Consider the following 14,020-nt stretch of genomic DNA (forward strand, 5'->3'; position numbering starts at 1 on the left):
TTAAGGTTCTTTACACAAATAAGAGCTTTACTGATTGTTCTGACCTCTCCAAGATGGATATCTGAGATGGAAGCTCTTATTCCACTGGGATAGGGTTTCTTTGAGAACTAATCCTTTTTTATGCCTAAAGTGGTATCCAAGTTTACTAGAACTCAAACTGTCCTCACCATTTTATGTCCTCAACCCAAAAATGAGGGAGGATGCTGCATACTTTGGATGCCCACAGACAGCTTCAGTACTATCGTGACAGAAGTAAATCTTTCAGATCTTCAAATCAGTCATTCATTTCTTAAGGTAAGAAAGGACAACCTGTGCCAAAGAAGACTTATTTCCAAATGGCTGTCTAAGGCTATTACTTTTTGTTAAAATCACCACAACAAAACTATTCTAGGCATGGTCAAGGCCCCACTCTACCTTGGCCTTAGCTTCAGTTGTGGCTTTTTGGAACGGGTTGAATTGTAGAAGTATTCTGTAAGCGTGACTTAGTCCCCTGTACATTTACAAAACGGTATAAGCTTGAGCCCTTCTTTTGGGCTAGATCAGGCTATGCAAGGATCATTTTCCAGGGACTTCTGAACTGTGCTCCTTCCACCTCCCTAATGTTGTAAGCTAGGGTAATCTACCCATATAGCTAAGGCTACTGCAACCACGAGCAATATGATGAACATGGTACAGTAGATATTCAAATGATTACTGTGGCAGTAGCTACTACTTCCATGCATCACCTTTGTTTTTTGGTGTGTTTATGCCGTGGTGTGGTGTGTGCATGTTTTTTGGGGGGGTTCTTCGTAGGCAGGGCTTGGTGCCCAAACTTTTCTTTTGGTTAGGTCAGCTCCAGCTACCTGACAGTTTGGGTGAGTGGAAGGTATCCCTGAAGCTTTTTAAGCTGGCCGACTGTTCTGTCCCTGGCAGTATATAGTCCATATACTGCCAGGGATAGAACAGTCGGCCAGCTTAAAAAGCTGGCCGACTGTTCTATCCCTGGCAGTATATAGTCCATATACTGCCAGGGATAGAACAGTCGGCCAGCTTAAAAAGCTGGCCGACTGTTCTATCCCTGGCAGTATATAATCCATATAGTTAAGACTACTGCAGCAGTGATCATTCAAACATCTACTGATGCTCTTCATGTTTCACTGTTGCATTCATCACATTTGGGTTATCTGTCTGCAGGATAGCCCTCACCCGGCCTGAATACCAGAGTCTTTGGATTTCTGCGTCGGATGCTGTCGCTTCTTCCATGATGTCAGGTCATCAGGGGTATGAAACATGCAGCCAATGCCATTCCATCAGTCTTTTTCTTGCTGTGCGGTGCCCGAAGCAGAAGCAGTTCGCAAGTGCTGGTCAGCCGTCTCCTGAAATTTTCATTTTTGAGTTTCAGACCTGAAGTCTTCAAAAAAGATAAGTACTCCATTGGGGACCCTTTTTTCTTGCTCTAACTGATGTCAGAAAAAATTAACAATTATCTTGCCTATGGAAAGCAAATACCTCCTAGAGATTTTCATTCTTACTGCATCACCTGTTTAGACCCAGACCACGACGTCCCTCGCTGTCGGTTTTGTGCCTTGTTCAATGCCCGAACTATTCATCGTCGGGCTATTTTTGTAGCCAAATACTTTCGTTCTCTATCTCCGTACTCCGAAATGGCTTCGTTAAGCCATCCGACTGCAGATCTTCCGAAAAAACTTAAGGATAAAGACCGAGACAAACCGCATAGGTCCAAAACTGCCGACGACGCTTCTGTTAAGCTAGTCGCCAGTCTCGCTGGTACTCAGTGAGGGGCTTTTGCAGCCCCTGATACCCACTACTACAGATTTGCAGGCCTCTACTGAGACCCATTTGGAGTGTGGTATGCCACAAGATGCTTCTTCGACTGTGGAACCTGCGAATGTCTCTACCTTGGATGGGTCCGGAGCCGCTGTGCAGGCACCGCCTTCTGAGGGTTTTTTCAGGCCTACAGACTTTAATATTAAACCGACATTGTTTCCAACTAAAAGTACCAAATTCCTCAGGCCTACAATTCGTACTACGCCTAGAAAACAGATGACCAAACCGCAGACTCAGGCCCATATGCCTCAAAAACAAATTCTTAGAATGGCTTAATTAGGGGAAGCCAGCCTTCCCCTGCTGAGACCTAGAACCAATTTTCTTTCTGATTCTTCTGATCAGGAATCTGATCTCTGCTCCTTTTGATTACCAGGATTTGCCCTTATCTACTTATGAGGATTCTGATGCAGAGGATTCCATTCCCTCTGCTTCCCCTCCAGAAGATTTTTCTTTTGGTGAAACCTTGCATACCCTTGGGGAGCTTTTCTGCTAGGAAAGCCAGGACTATTCTGAGTCCAAAAAGAGACTTGGGGAATTCTTACTCCTGCCTCAACAGAGGCTTCTAGCTATTCCTCCTATCCTGGCTATTGTAGATGATGTTTTCTTGGAATCTAGCCTTACCCCAGACACTTTACCTCCAGTTCCCAGAAAACCTGACAGGTACTACAGAGTTACCTGACTCTCACAAGTTCCTCTTTAAGAATCTTACTGCGGATCCAGAGACCATTTCCCAAGGACCAAAAGGCATTAAGGCTACTGCTGCCAAAAATCCTACCCTTTCTGATGGGGATTCTAGAGCCTTAGACAGATGGGGGTAATACACTTCTGCTACTTTGGCCATTAGGGCTTTAAATTGCCAGTTTCTTATGTTAAAGTATCAGCAGCATATTGCGGGACTACTTACACAGAAAATGATGTTGATCCCTGACTGTGCTGAACACAAAGACTTGCAAGATTTAATGCATTCTGCAGAACAAGTTGGTAAACATACTTTGCAGTGTGGTTTTGACGCTTTAGAAGCATCTTGCAGGACTGCTGTCACTGGGTCTGTGCTTAGAAGGCATGCTTGGCTTAAGGAACAAAACTTGCCAGATCATGTTAAAGGTAAATTACTGGATGCACTCTTAAACCAAGACTGCATTTTTTGACGACAAAGCAGAAGTAGTCCTCAAAAGGATGGAGGAAAAAGCTAAATCAATGCAAACTGTTAAAGATTTCCTACAAGTACAGCCTCCCAGATTCAGTAGGCATTGGTTATCAAAGAACTAGTCCTTTCCAGTCCCTTCCAGGTCTTCTTAGCCCAAACCCAGGAACAGCAGACCACCAAGACTTCAGTCTCAGGCTATGCACAGATCTAAGCAGTGGGGGGGGGCTTCCACTTCCAAAGCAGGGAGTAGTAAACCACCCCCCTACAGAAAAATGGCACAATGACTTAACCTTAACCCTTCCAAGCCCTGCTCAACTACTTGCTCCTTTAGGAGGAAAACTCGCCCTGCATGCAAAAAAACTGGGAACTCATTACCCAGGACAAATGGGTTTTGAACATAGTTTCCCAAGGATACAGATTCCACTTTCACACTCTACCAACCCCATATGGTTGGCCAGACCTCCCCCCAAATCAATGGGCCGAAGCCCAACAGTAGGTTCTCCCTCTCTTCCCAGTATCAGGGTTATTCAACCTGTCCCAGCAGAACAAAGGGGACAAGGTTTTTATTCAAGACTTTTTCTGGTATCCAGAAAAGAAAACTCCTGGCGTCCTATCCTGGTCCTCTCTATTCTCAACACCTTTCTGGTGGTTCCAAAATTCAAAATGCTAACTCTTCAACAGTTTCTTCCAATGCTAGCCAAGGATACCTAGCTGGCAACCCTAGACTTAATGGAAGCTTACCTGCACATCCCAATAAGAGAATTCTGCAGACAATACCTACGTTTCAGGGTGGGCTCCATGCACTTTCAGTTCTCTGCACTTCCCTTTGGCTTATCTACTGCGCCCAGGGTGTTCACGAAGTGTCTAGCTCCAGCCATTGCATTTTGCAGGCAGAGAAATATTCAAATTTACCCATACTTGGATGATTGTCTGACTCAGGCAGAAAGCCAGGACTTGCTATTACAACACCTGGCATTTGTAAACAAACTTCTAACCTCACTGGGGTTCACCGTCAATGAAAAGAAATCTCACCTAGTACCCTGCCAACAGATTGTATTCCTGGGAGCAAGCTTGAACACACCTTCCCAGATGGCATTCCTCACTCCGGAGAAACAAGTTTATTTGACAACCTACTTCAAACTATTGGCCACAAAACCCAGCTATCCACAAGGAAAATACTGCAAGCACTGGGGTTCATGGCCTCTTGCGTTCTGCTTATTCCTTATGCAAGACTACATATGAGGAAACTCCAATGGTATCTAAAAAGTCTATGGTGTCAACATTCTCAGGACCTGGAAACAATTATTCCTGTCATTCCTTGTCTAAGGACAGAGTTCCTTTGGTGGGCAGAGGCCTGCTACCACAACATGGGACTCCCTTTCACTTACCCTCTGCCGCCCAAACCCTAACAACAGATGCATCAGACTGTGCATGGGGGGCTCACATGGCAGGTCAGTGCATTCAGGGCAAATGGAACCCGAGACAGATGCACCTGCATATTAGCTGTACAGAATGGTCTGACAGCCTTCAAAGACAGTATTCTTCCAGAACAGCTGTTAGTAAAGACAGACAACACCACAGTTATGTGGTACATAAACAGGCAGGGGGGAACCCACTCCTACCCTCTCTGCAGACTAGCCATGGCTCTGTGGAACACAGCCTTGAGCTACCAAGTACACCTACAAGCTCAATTCCTACCAGGCAAACTAAATTCACTGACAGACTATTTAAGCAGAAATCTCATGGACCCACACGAATGGAAACTAGAACCAAAATATTCAACCTCTTGAGGAACAAATGGGGGGACTCCAGAGTTAGACCTGTTTGCCTCCCCTCAGAACTACCAATTGAACAAATTCTGCACCAGAGCTCCCCACAGTCAAGCTTGGAAAGTGGATGCCCTGTCCTTTACCTGGGAAAGCCTCTCGGTTTATGCCTTTCCCCCTCTGCCTCTCCTCTCAAAGGTTCTACTAAAGATCAAACAGGACAAGTTAAGGACAATACTGATTGCACCAAACTGGCCGCGCCAGCACTGGTACCCCTCTTGCTCAGTATGATACTGCTACAACCATGGCACCTGCCTCAGAACTCTTCCCTGCCGTCCTAGCAGGTGGGTCAGATGCTGCACCCTCAGCTTCAAACCCTGAACCTTGCAGCCTGGCTAATTCCATGAGCTCTCCTCTAGCATTCTTCAGTAAGCAGGTGCTGGATGTCATTCTACCAGGAAATCCTGTGCTGACAAGTGGAAAAGATACTGTTCCTGGAGCCAGGCTCAGGGGATGGGCACAACGGTGCCCAGCTTACCTCATTCTAGAGTACTTAACAGAAATGCTCCACAAGGGCTTATCCTTCTTGTCAATTAAGATTCATGCCTCTGTCATTTCAGCACATTATAATACTGAGCCACCCCTCATGTTCTTCGTGTTTCACTGTTGCAGTCAGTACATTTGGGTAATCTGCTGGCAGGTTGCCCTCAGTTGGCCTGAATAATAAAGTCTTGGGTCCTGCGTCGGTTACTGTCTCCTCTTCCATGACGTCAGGTCGTCAGGGGTATAAAACATGCAGCCGATGCCATTTTAATCTGTCTTTCTTGCTGCGCGGTGCCCGAAGCAGAAGCAGTTCGCAAGTGCCGGTCGTCCGACTCCTGAAATTTTTGTTTTCGAGTTTCAGAACCGAAGTCTTAAAACTAAAGTTAAGTACCCCGTTGGGGAAACTTTTTTTCTTGCTCCTTACTGATGTCAGTAAAACAACGAACACACAAAATAAAATCCACCAATACACTGTTAAACCTCTGTGTCTTGGGATAACCCACACAACTGCTCAAATCGAACCAGCTGCACCAGCAAGATAAGACCGTTTGAATAACGTTGAAATAAGTCCAAAAATTTGAATAAATCCAAAAGTTGTGTAGATAAAAACGTTTTAATAGATCCAACAGTTAAAGTAAATCCAAAAGTTGTGTAAAGCGCTTTCACTTGTACTACAGTTCTGATGAAGCTTGTTGTAGTACAAGTGAAAGCGATTTACACAACTTTTGGGAGAGTCAGGACTTCTCTGAATATAAAAGAGGCTTAGGGTTTTTATTTTTCCTCAGCACAGGCCTTTGGCAATACCACCTGTATTAGACATTGTTGGTGATGTGTTCTCGGAATCAAGCATGGCTTCTGATTCCCTGCCTCCGTCTCCTAGTAAGCCAGATGGATATTACAGGGTTCCTGACTCCCACAAATTTCTTTTCAAAAATCCTGCTGCTGATCCTGAGACTATTTCTCAGGGTCCCAAGGATGTTAAGGCTTCTACAGCCAAAAATCCTACCCCTTCTGATAGAGATTCCAGGGCGCTGGATAGATGGGGTAAGAAGGTTTATACGTCTGCAACTTTGGCAATCGGGGCTTTAAACTGCCAAGTTTCATATGCTTAAATATCAACAGCATGTTATGGGCTTACTGAAACAGAAAATTATGTTGATTTCTGATTGTGCAGAAAATAAAGTTACAGGATTTATTGCATTCAGCAGAACAGATTGGAAAGCATACTTTGCAATGTGGTTTTAATTCCTTGGAGGCCTCTTGTAGGGATGCCGTTACTGGATCTGTGATAAGAAGCCATGCATGGCTCAAGGAGCAAAATCTGCCTGATCATGTTAAAGCTAAATTGTTGGATGCCCCTTTGCAGCATGATACTCCATTTGGTAATAAGGCAGAAGAGGTTTTAAAGAAAATGGAAGACAAAGCTAAATCTATGCAAACTGTAAAAGATTTCTTGCAAGTGCAGCCACCCAGGTTCAGTAGGCACTGGCCTACTAAAAATTGGTCCTTTCCTGTGTCTAACAGAGCCACCCAGGGCAAACCCAGGTGCTCAAAAGGCTCCAGATATCAATCACAGGGGGGTTACAGGTCAAAGCAATGGGGCGCATCCACCTCCAAATCTGGAGGTAACAAAGCACAACCCTACAGTAAGCAGTCTCAATGACTTTCCTCTACCATCTCCAAGCATTTATCTTTTGGCAGCCTCCTTGGAGGGAAAACTAGCACTTCATGCTCAAAATTGGGAGTTAATTACCCAGGATAAGTGGGTATTAAACATAGTATCCCAGGGGTACAGATTTCATTTTCATACTTTGCCAGTTCCATACGGATGGCCGGATCTGCCACAAAACCAGTGGGCAGAGGCACAGAAACAAGTCATGTCCCTCATGGATATGGGGGCTATTCAACCGGTACCAGAAAAGGAAAAAGGACAAGGATTTTATTCAAGACTTTTCCTGGTACCCAGAAAAGACAATTCATGGCGTCCATTACTGGACTTGTCAATTCTGAACATGTTCCTGGACATTCCAAAATTCAAATTGCTGACTTTACAACAGCTACTGCCTATGCTAGGCAAGAATGCTTGGTTAGTAACTCTAGACTTGAGGCATACCTGCATATCCCAATCAGGGAATCTTGCAGAAGATACCTCCGCTTCAAAGCAGGTTTTTTGCATTACCAATTCTCTGCACTGCCCTTTGGCTTATCTACTGCCCCCAGGGTATTTACAAAGTAGACCAAAACGAGAAAAAATGCCAGCACCAAAAGAGAATCTGATGATATTATTGTTTATTATACTGAAACTAGACCGGTTTCAGCACAAGGCTTTCCTCAGTAGTACATAACATAGATGTAAAGGTCACCTGCTTAAATACCTCCATAAATAAAAGGAGAATGACATAACTTCCGGTTATTAACAAAATAAATAAAATGAATGGTTAGAATGTACAGTGATATGATGAGTGGTAAGTCCATATTAATTGGGTACGAAAAGACGAATGGATTTAAAAAAATCATAATAAAACATATTTCTGAAAATTGAAAGAAGGTTATTGTTATAATACACATTTCTGCTAAAGAAAAGCATATGAAATCAAAAAATAAACCATCATGTGTCACATGATATTGAGAGGAATGTCATCTGGATGTTGTAATCATCTATAGAAAAGATATAAAATATTACACAATTATTAGAGCATAAATCATAGTTTATCATTCAATCCTGGAGAGAAAAGCCCCCCAAGTTTGAGTATCCATCTTTTTTCTTTTTTGTTCAAAATATCATGCCATCCAGTTTTAAAAGAACGGTTACCAGTGATGTGGTCAATGATTGTAAATGAAAATTTAGCAGTGGGATGCTTGGTGGTATGTCTGTATAGTGCATTAGTGATTCTGAGTTCTGATATCCCCTAGGTGTTCAGATGCGAAATTGCCTAGATGTTTGTCCGACATAAAATGCTTGACAGGTACAGGTGGCCAGATAAATGATCCAATCTGAGATGTAGTTACCAAAAAATTCAATGTTATAAAGATGACCAGTATTTTTACTGGTGAAACTTTTGGTTTTAAAAATGTAACTGCAAAAGCTGCAATGACCACAGGGAAATGTGCCTATAAGTTTGTCCCCTGTCAGTGTCCTCTGAGAGAATGTATCATCCCTAATGTTTGTTCTTTTATAATGTGAGAAATGAGAGCCAAGTCTTTTGCCCTTTCTGTATGAAAAATAACAACATTCCCCCAGATAACCCTCTAAAAGAGGATGGGACTTCAGTATGTTCCAATGACTGTTAATGATGTTGTCCCCCTTTGAGCCAGCTGCAACAGCAGAGTTGAAATTCCTTTCTTGGAAAACAGCCTTCCTTCTAGCCATCACTTCAGCAAGAAGAGTGTCTGAATTACAGGCCCTCATGGCAGTGGAGCCCTTCATTATCTTCCATGCAGACAGGGTTTCCCTCAGGACTAATCCTTCCTTTTTATGCCCAAGGTGGGTGTCTAGTGTGGCCCTAAACCAGTCCATTCATTTGCCTATTTTTTTCCCTAATCCACAAGACAAAGGGGAACGGATACTGCACTCTCTGGATGTGCGCAGACAACTTAGATTCTATTTAGACAGGACTAAGCCTCTCAGAAAATCTGACCAGCTGCTAGTTGGCTTTGCTGCAGGGGCAGAGGGGAAGGCCATTTCAAAGCAAACCATTTCCAAATGGATAGCCCATTGCATTCATTTCTGCTACAAGCACCATGGAAAACCTGCCCCACAGGGGATAAGATTACATTCCGCCGGGGCTGCATCTACCTATATGGCATTTCTCAGAGGAGTCCTTACCAGGGACATCCTGGAAGCTGCTACCTGGAGCTCTGTACATACCTTCACCAAGCATTACCACCTGCCTATCTTTTCTAAATCCAGAGCTGGATTTGCCACTGCAGTCTTGCAGGGCTTAATAGCTGGCCCTAATGCTCTAACTCCCTCCTCCCTTCCTTAAGTTTGGGAATCAACCCAAATGTGAAGACTGCAAAAATGAAACACGAAGAACATAGTACAATGGCCTCAAACATATGCCCTATGCAGACCGTCTCAAAAAACTACAGCTTTACTCCATCGCATATCGCCTACTCAGAGGCCATCTCTGCCTAACATACAAAGCTATGTCAAACCCAGAGCTGTTGGACATGCTCCACTTAAAGAAATTCCAATCCCTCCGAGCTACATGCTCTAGGGACCTTAACCTTGTCACCACAATAAACGGAACATGCTGGAGGGATAGATTCCCTGTCCCAGAGACTTCCCATACTCTGGAACAGACTACCTATCTATGTCAAACAGAGCTCCTCATTAGCACGCTTCAAGAAAAATCTTGATGATTGGATGGGAAATGGGAAACTCACCCCGGGGATCACTTCTGTGGCTCTGCTCCACAGGGGCACAGGAAAATAATTTTCTTGGGTGGCGAAAGCCAGGGTACATTTTTTGGCTAGGCTTGTATGGGCCCTAGGGCCGATAGCCTAGTACCTACCTATGAACTTACCATAAATGTAGATGTTCGAGTATTTTCACTGTTGCAGTCTGTTACCCTCCCTCCAGCCCCTCCTGACTTCTCTTGGCTCTACCTTTCCTTCTTGTTTGGTATATGTTTTTTTTTTGTGTGTATTTGCTTTTTGATGGGGGTGTACCATACCATGCATTTGCTTCCTGTTGTGGGGGCACCTGACATCTGGGGCAAGAAAAACTGATGTAATGGCGTCGGCTGCATGTTTTATACGCCTGAAGACCTGACATCATGGAAGAAGTGACATCATCCGACGCAGAAATCCGAAGACTCTGGTATTCAGGCCGGCTGAGGGCTACCTGCAGGCGGCAGATAACCCAAATGTGATGACTGCAACAGTGAATACACTCTAACATCTACATTTATGGTAGGTGTACACAACTGTACTTTCTGGTAAGATCAATTTACACAACTGTATTTTCTGTACTGGATCTCAGAAATATTTAATATGTATTTTTTGGAAGCAAGCTCCTGCTTGCCACATATGGGAGCTATATCCCCACACACATCTCCTATAGTATTATTTTGTATTTGGAATTACATAGAAGAGAAGTATCTTATTTTTCAAAGACCAAAGTATTTCTATAATTGTACAGCCTTGGAATTAGAATATATAAGCAGTGGGATGTGGAGGCTGCTACTTTGCAGAAAATGTCGATACCATTTCATTTTTGTTAACGTTTTTATATAACTGTATATGTTTTTGATTAAGATTTTGATGTTTGGGATGTTATCTTCTGTATAAAATCTGTGAAAGTCTGTGTCCAGTGGATGGTCATGTATTGGCCTCATGAAGGTATACAAGGGGATACCATAGTGATTAGAATGCTGAATGGAATAGAAAATAGAACTAGTAGGCCTGGGGAACTAGGAAGCTGCTTTGTAAACCTCACCATTATTTATTTCAACTTTTTAATTGTAATTTTTGTTTTCATTTATTTCCAGTGTATGTGACTTAGTTGAATTTTAAATGAATTACCAGATGTCAGTAATTTTGTATTTATGCAGTACAAACTTGAAAATAAAACATACTTTGAATGCAACATACGTTTTTTTTTCTTTTAGTCCTAATTGTTACAACTCTAGAGGTTTGTCTTTTAGAGCAGTTTGAATTGTCAACTATCACTCAGCAATTCCACGCTGAAATGGTTCCAATCCTACCTGTCAAATAGGCAACAGGCTGTTCTATGGCAGGACAAATTATCTACATGCCTACCTGTTACACTTGGAGTTCCCCAAGGATCTATTCTTGGCCCTCTTCTCTTCACCATCTTTGTTAATGACCTGCCCACAATCACCCCCCATGCCACATGCATTCAATATGCAGATGATTCGACTATCATCAGCACTGCCTCCAACCTGGCAGACCTCACTGCTTCAACCCAAGACACCTTCAACCTAATAGAAAAATGGTTCTCAAGTCGACAACTAGTTCTCAACCCCAACAAAACAAAACTACTTACTTTCTCACCCACTAACAAGACTCTTCCCCTCACCTTCTCTATTACATCCTCCAATGGAATCACTATATCACCAGAAGCTCACACAAAGCTATTAGGTGTTACCATTGATAACTTCCCTTAAATTTGACCCCCATTTCAATCTTACCATCAAAACCGTCAATAAAAAGCTTGGCTCTCTCTATAAAGTAAAACACTTTCTCACTCCTCACGCTAAAATTACAATTGCCAGCACACACCTACTATCAACTCTTTTCTATGCCTCCCCCCTCTTTACAAACCTAAACAAGACAACCCTTAACAAACTTGCTTCTTGTTACAATCACATAGCTAGATTTGCCACAAATTCCACCTTTAGAACTCACCACTGCACTAACTTGAAGCAACTAGGGTGGTTAGAGTTTTCCAGCCAACTCCATTTCAACCAACTCAAAACGGCTCACCAGATACTGTATCACCCAGAGAAAACACCAGCTCTGAAAAACATCATTCACCCCTATATTAACCTGCAATCTTTACGCTCCTCCAATAAGATCTTAGCTCAAACTACCAAAGCCAATAATTCTGCTGGGGATTCTCTATTCTCAAACTTTGTAGGTAAAATGTTGAACTCCCTACCGACCATGCTCACCTCAGAACCCTCACTCCTACAATTCAAAAAAAAGCTTAAACCCCATCTCAATACTGTCTGGCAATGTCCCTGTTCCAAACCTGATTAACTACTATCATTTACCCTTCTCTTACCTCACTATCCTTAACCGCTTTTTAACAAGGCGCCTTTGTAACTGACCTATGTTTTTTTTATATGCTGCTGTTGTTTTTTTTCCCCAAGATGTGATGTATCTTTATATTGTATTTAGAACTCAACTATCTTCCTTTTTTTGCATTAACAATGTTCATATGTCTGTTATGTACTTGGAGCTTTTCTCCCCGGGCCTCCACTGAAAATGGACATGTATCCAGTCAGACTCTCCCGGTTAACAAATGTAAAATAAAATAAATAAATAAATAATAAATAAATAAATTGAACCTAAAATAGTAATTCAAATTCTGCAAGGTTTCTTGGACTGAATGTAGGCATCATTTAAAATTTAGGCAACATTGTGTGCTTTACTTTCGTGTGGCTTGCACACCTCTGGCCATGTCATTCCAGTGCTATTTGCAGATTTCACTCTGTCACCAGATTATGCAGGCTTTGCAGAGGGGGATCTGAGACGGGCAGCAGAAAAGCAAAATGTAATCTCACTGACAGTAAGATATGTACTGAAGATAAGTATTGTCCTAGGACTGCTTCTCTGTTCCAGAAGCTGATAGAGCAAGAGAGACATTTTCTAACTTCTTTCTCAAGTTGTTTATTATCGGAGGCATTGAAGATCCCATGGTTAACAACATCTCAAAAAAAAAAAAAAAAAAAAAACAGCACAACTTCATTGTAGCATTCACTAGCACGTGTGAATCACAAAAGCTTTCCTACCTGTTTCTGTATAGTGCGTCAGACCCATTAAATACAGCAGTAACATCAAACATGTAGAATATTATAATTAATGGGTGATAGCTTAATGGCCTTGAAATAAGGATTTGGTTCTTCTTTGTTTACAAGTCTTGGCAATGCTTAAATATTAAACTTGGTTAACCAGTAGTACAGTAGAATGCATCACCATCTGTGTTACCTAAACTACTTTCCTTGTTCGCTGGAAAAGTAACGCACTGCTTTTGGGAGATGGGTAAAAAAGTTGGCACAGCTTTATTAGCCGGTGATAAAAAACTGCATCTGTATCTTTACTCATGGATGTGCTAGGCGTTCTCTGATTTACAAGTAAAAATGAACCTTAAGTGTATTGTTGTCCTTGTAATAAAATGAAAAGAATGACTTGATAATTTTAAAAGAAAAATATGTTGATTTTTCTTTGACTTTTCTTTTTGACAACTTAAAATGTGATTTAACGATAGTGAAAGATTCAGTGGTTCTTAATTATCGCAGTAGTACACTGTGAGATCACAAATGAGTAAGTCTACCTTGGGAACTTTTGAGGGAGGAAAGAATGCTGGGGGCCTTTTTAACTGCAGTCATTCAATGTTTTTATCTTTTACTGCATGTAGAGCTGGCAAGACAACAGCAGGTACTTCCAGATCACAGAGTATGCACAACAATGTATAGTTAGTTAGAAAAGCAAATCCTTGCCTTTTTTAGACTTATTTTTGGAAAAATAATAATTTGGTTTCTAGCTAGCAGAGTTGGTAAAATCAGTCCTGTCCAGCCACTGTGATTATTTTAATCTGTGAAGTAGCATTCGGGAAATGTTCAAGTTTATAGTTCTCTTTGTATGGAAGTGGGCAAAGCTCCTTTGTTACACTTATGGTAAGTAATGCACTTATGTAAATGGTAAGGAAGTAATGGACTTCTGTAGATGTTACTGCTTGCCTTGAAATACTATTGTAGTGCACGTGGTTCAGAGCACTAAACATTTGTTAAGCTATCTGTTCACGCTAGGTTTGTGAAGAACCTGGCTGGTTTGTAAAGTGGACTGAGAAGAAGAGCAATAACTGAAATCTGTTTGTGTAAGCTCAATGAAATGTTATATTTGTAGAACTGAGTCAGTTACAGCTTTTCTTGTATGTTTAGGCCTTGCATTGCATTTAGTGAAACTGAAAAAGTAAGAAGACCATGCTGAGTAGTAGGAGAGATTACTTTTCTGGGGAGGTTCTCTGTGGGTATCATTCAAGTTT

The 14,020-nt window shown here is 42.1% G+C and overlaps 1 protein-coding gene across 3 annotated transcripts in view; it reads left to right on the forward strand.

Annotated features, from left to right (window-relative positions):
• Positions 1-14,020, forward strand: part of TMEM184B (transmembrane protein 184B) — a 1,551,114-nt gene that overhangs the window by 360,100 nt on the left and 1,176,994 nt on the right. The window lies entirely within an intron of this gene.

Source organism: Protopterus annectens, chromosome 1.part0, assembly GCF_019279795.1.
Source record: "Protopterus annectens isolate FY-2018-M chromosome 1.part0, PAN1.0, whole genome shotgun sequence".
NCBI lineage: Eukaryota > Metazoa > Chordata > Ceratodontiformes > Protopteridae > Protopterus > Protopterus annectens.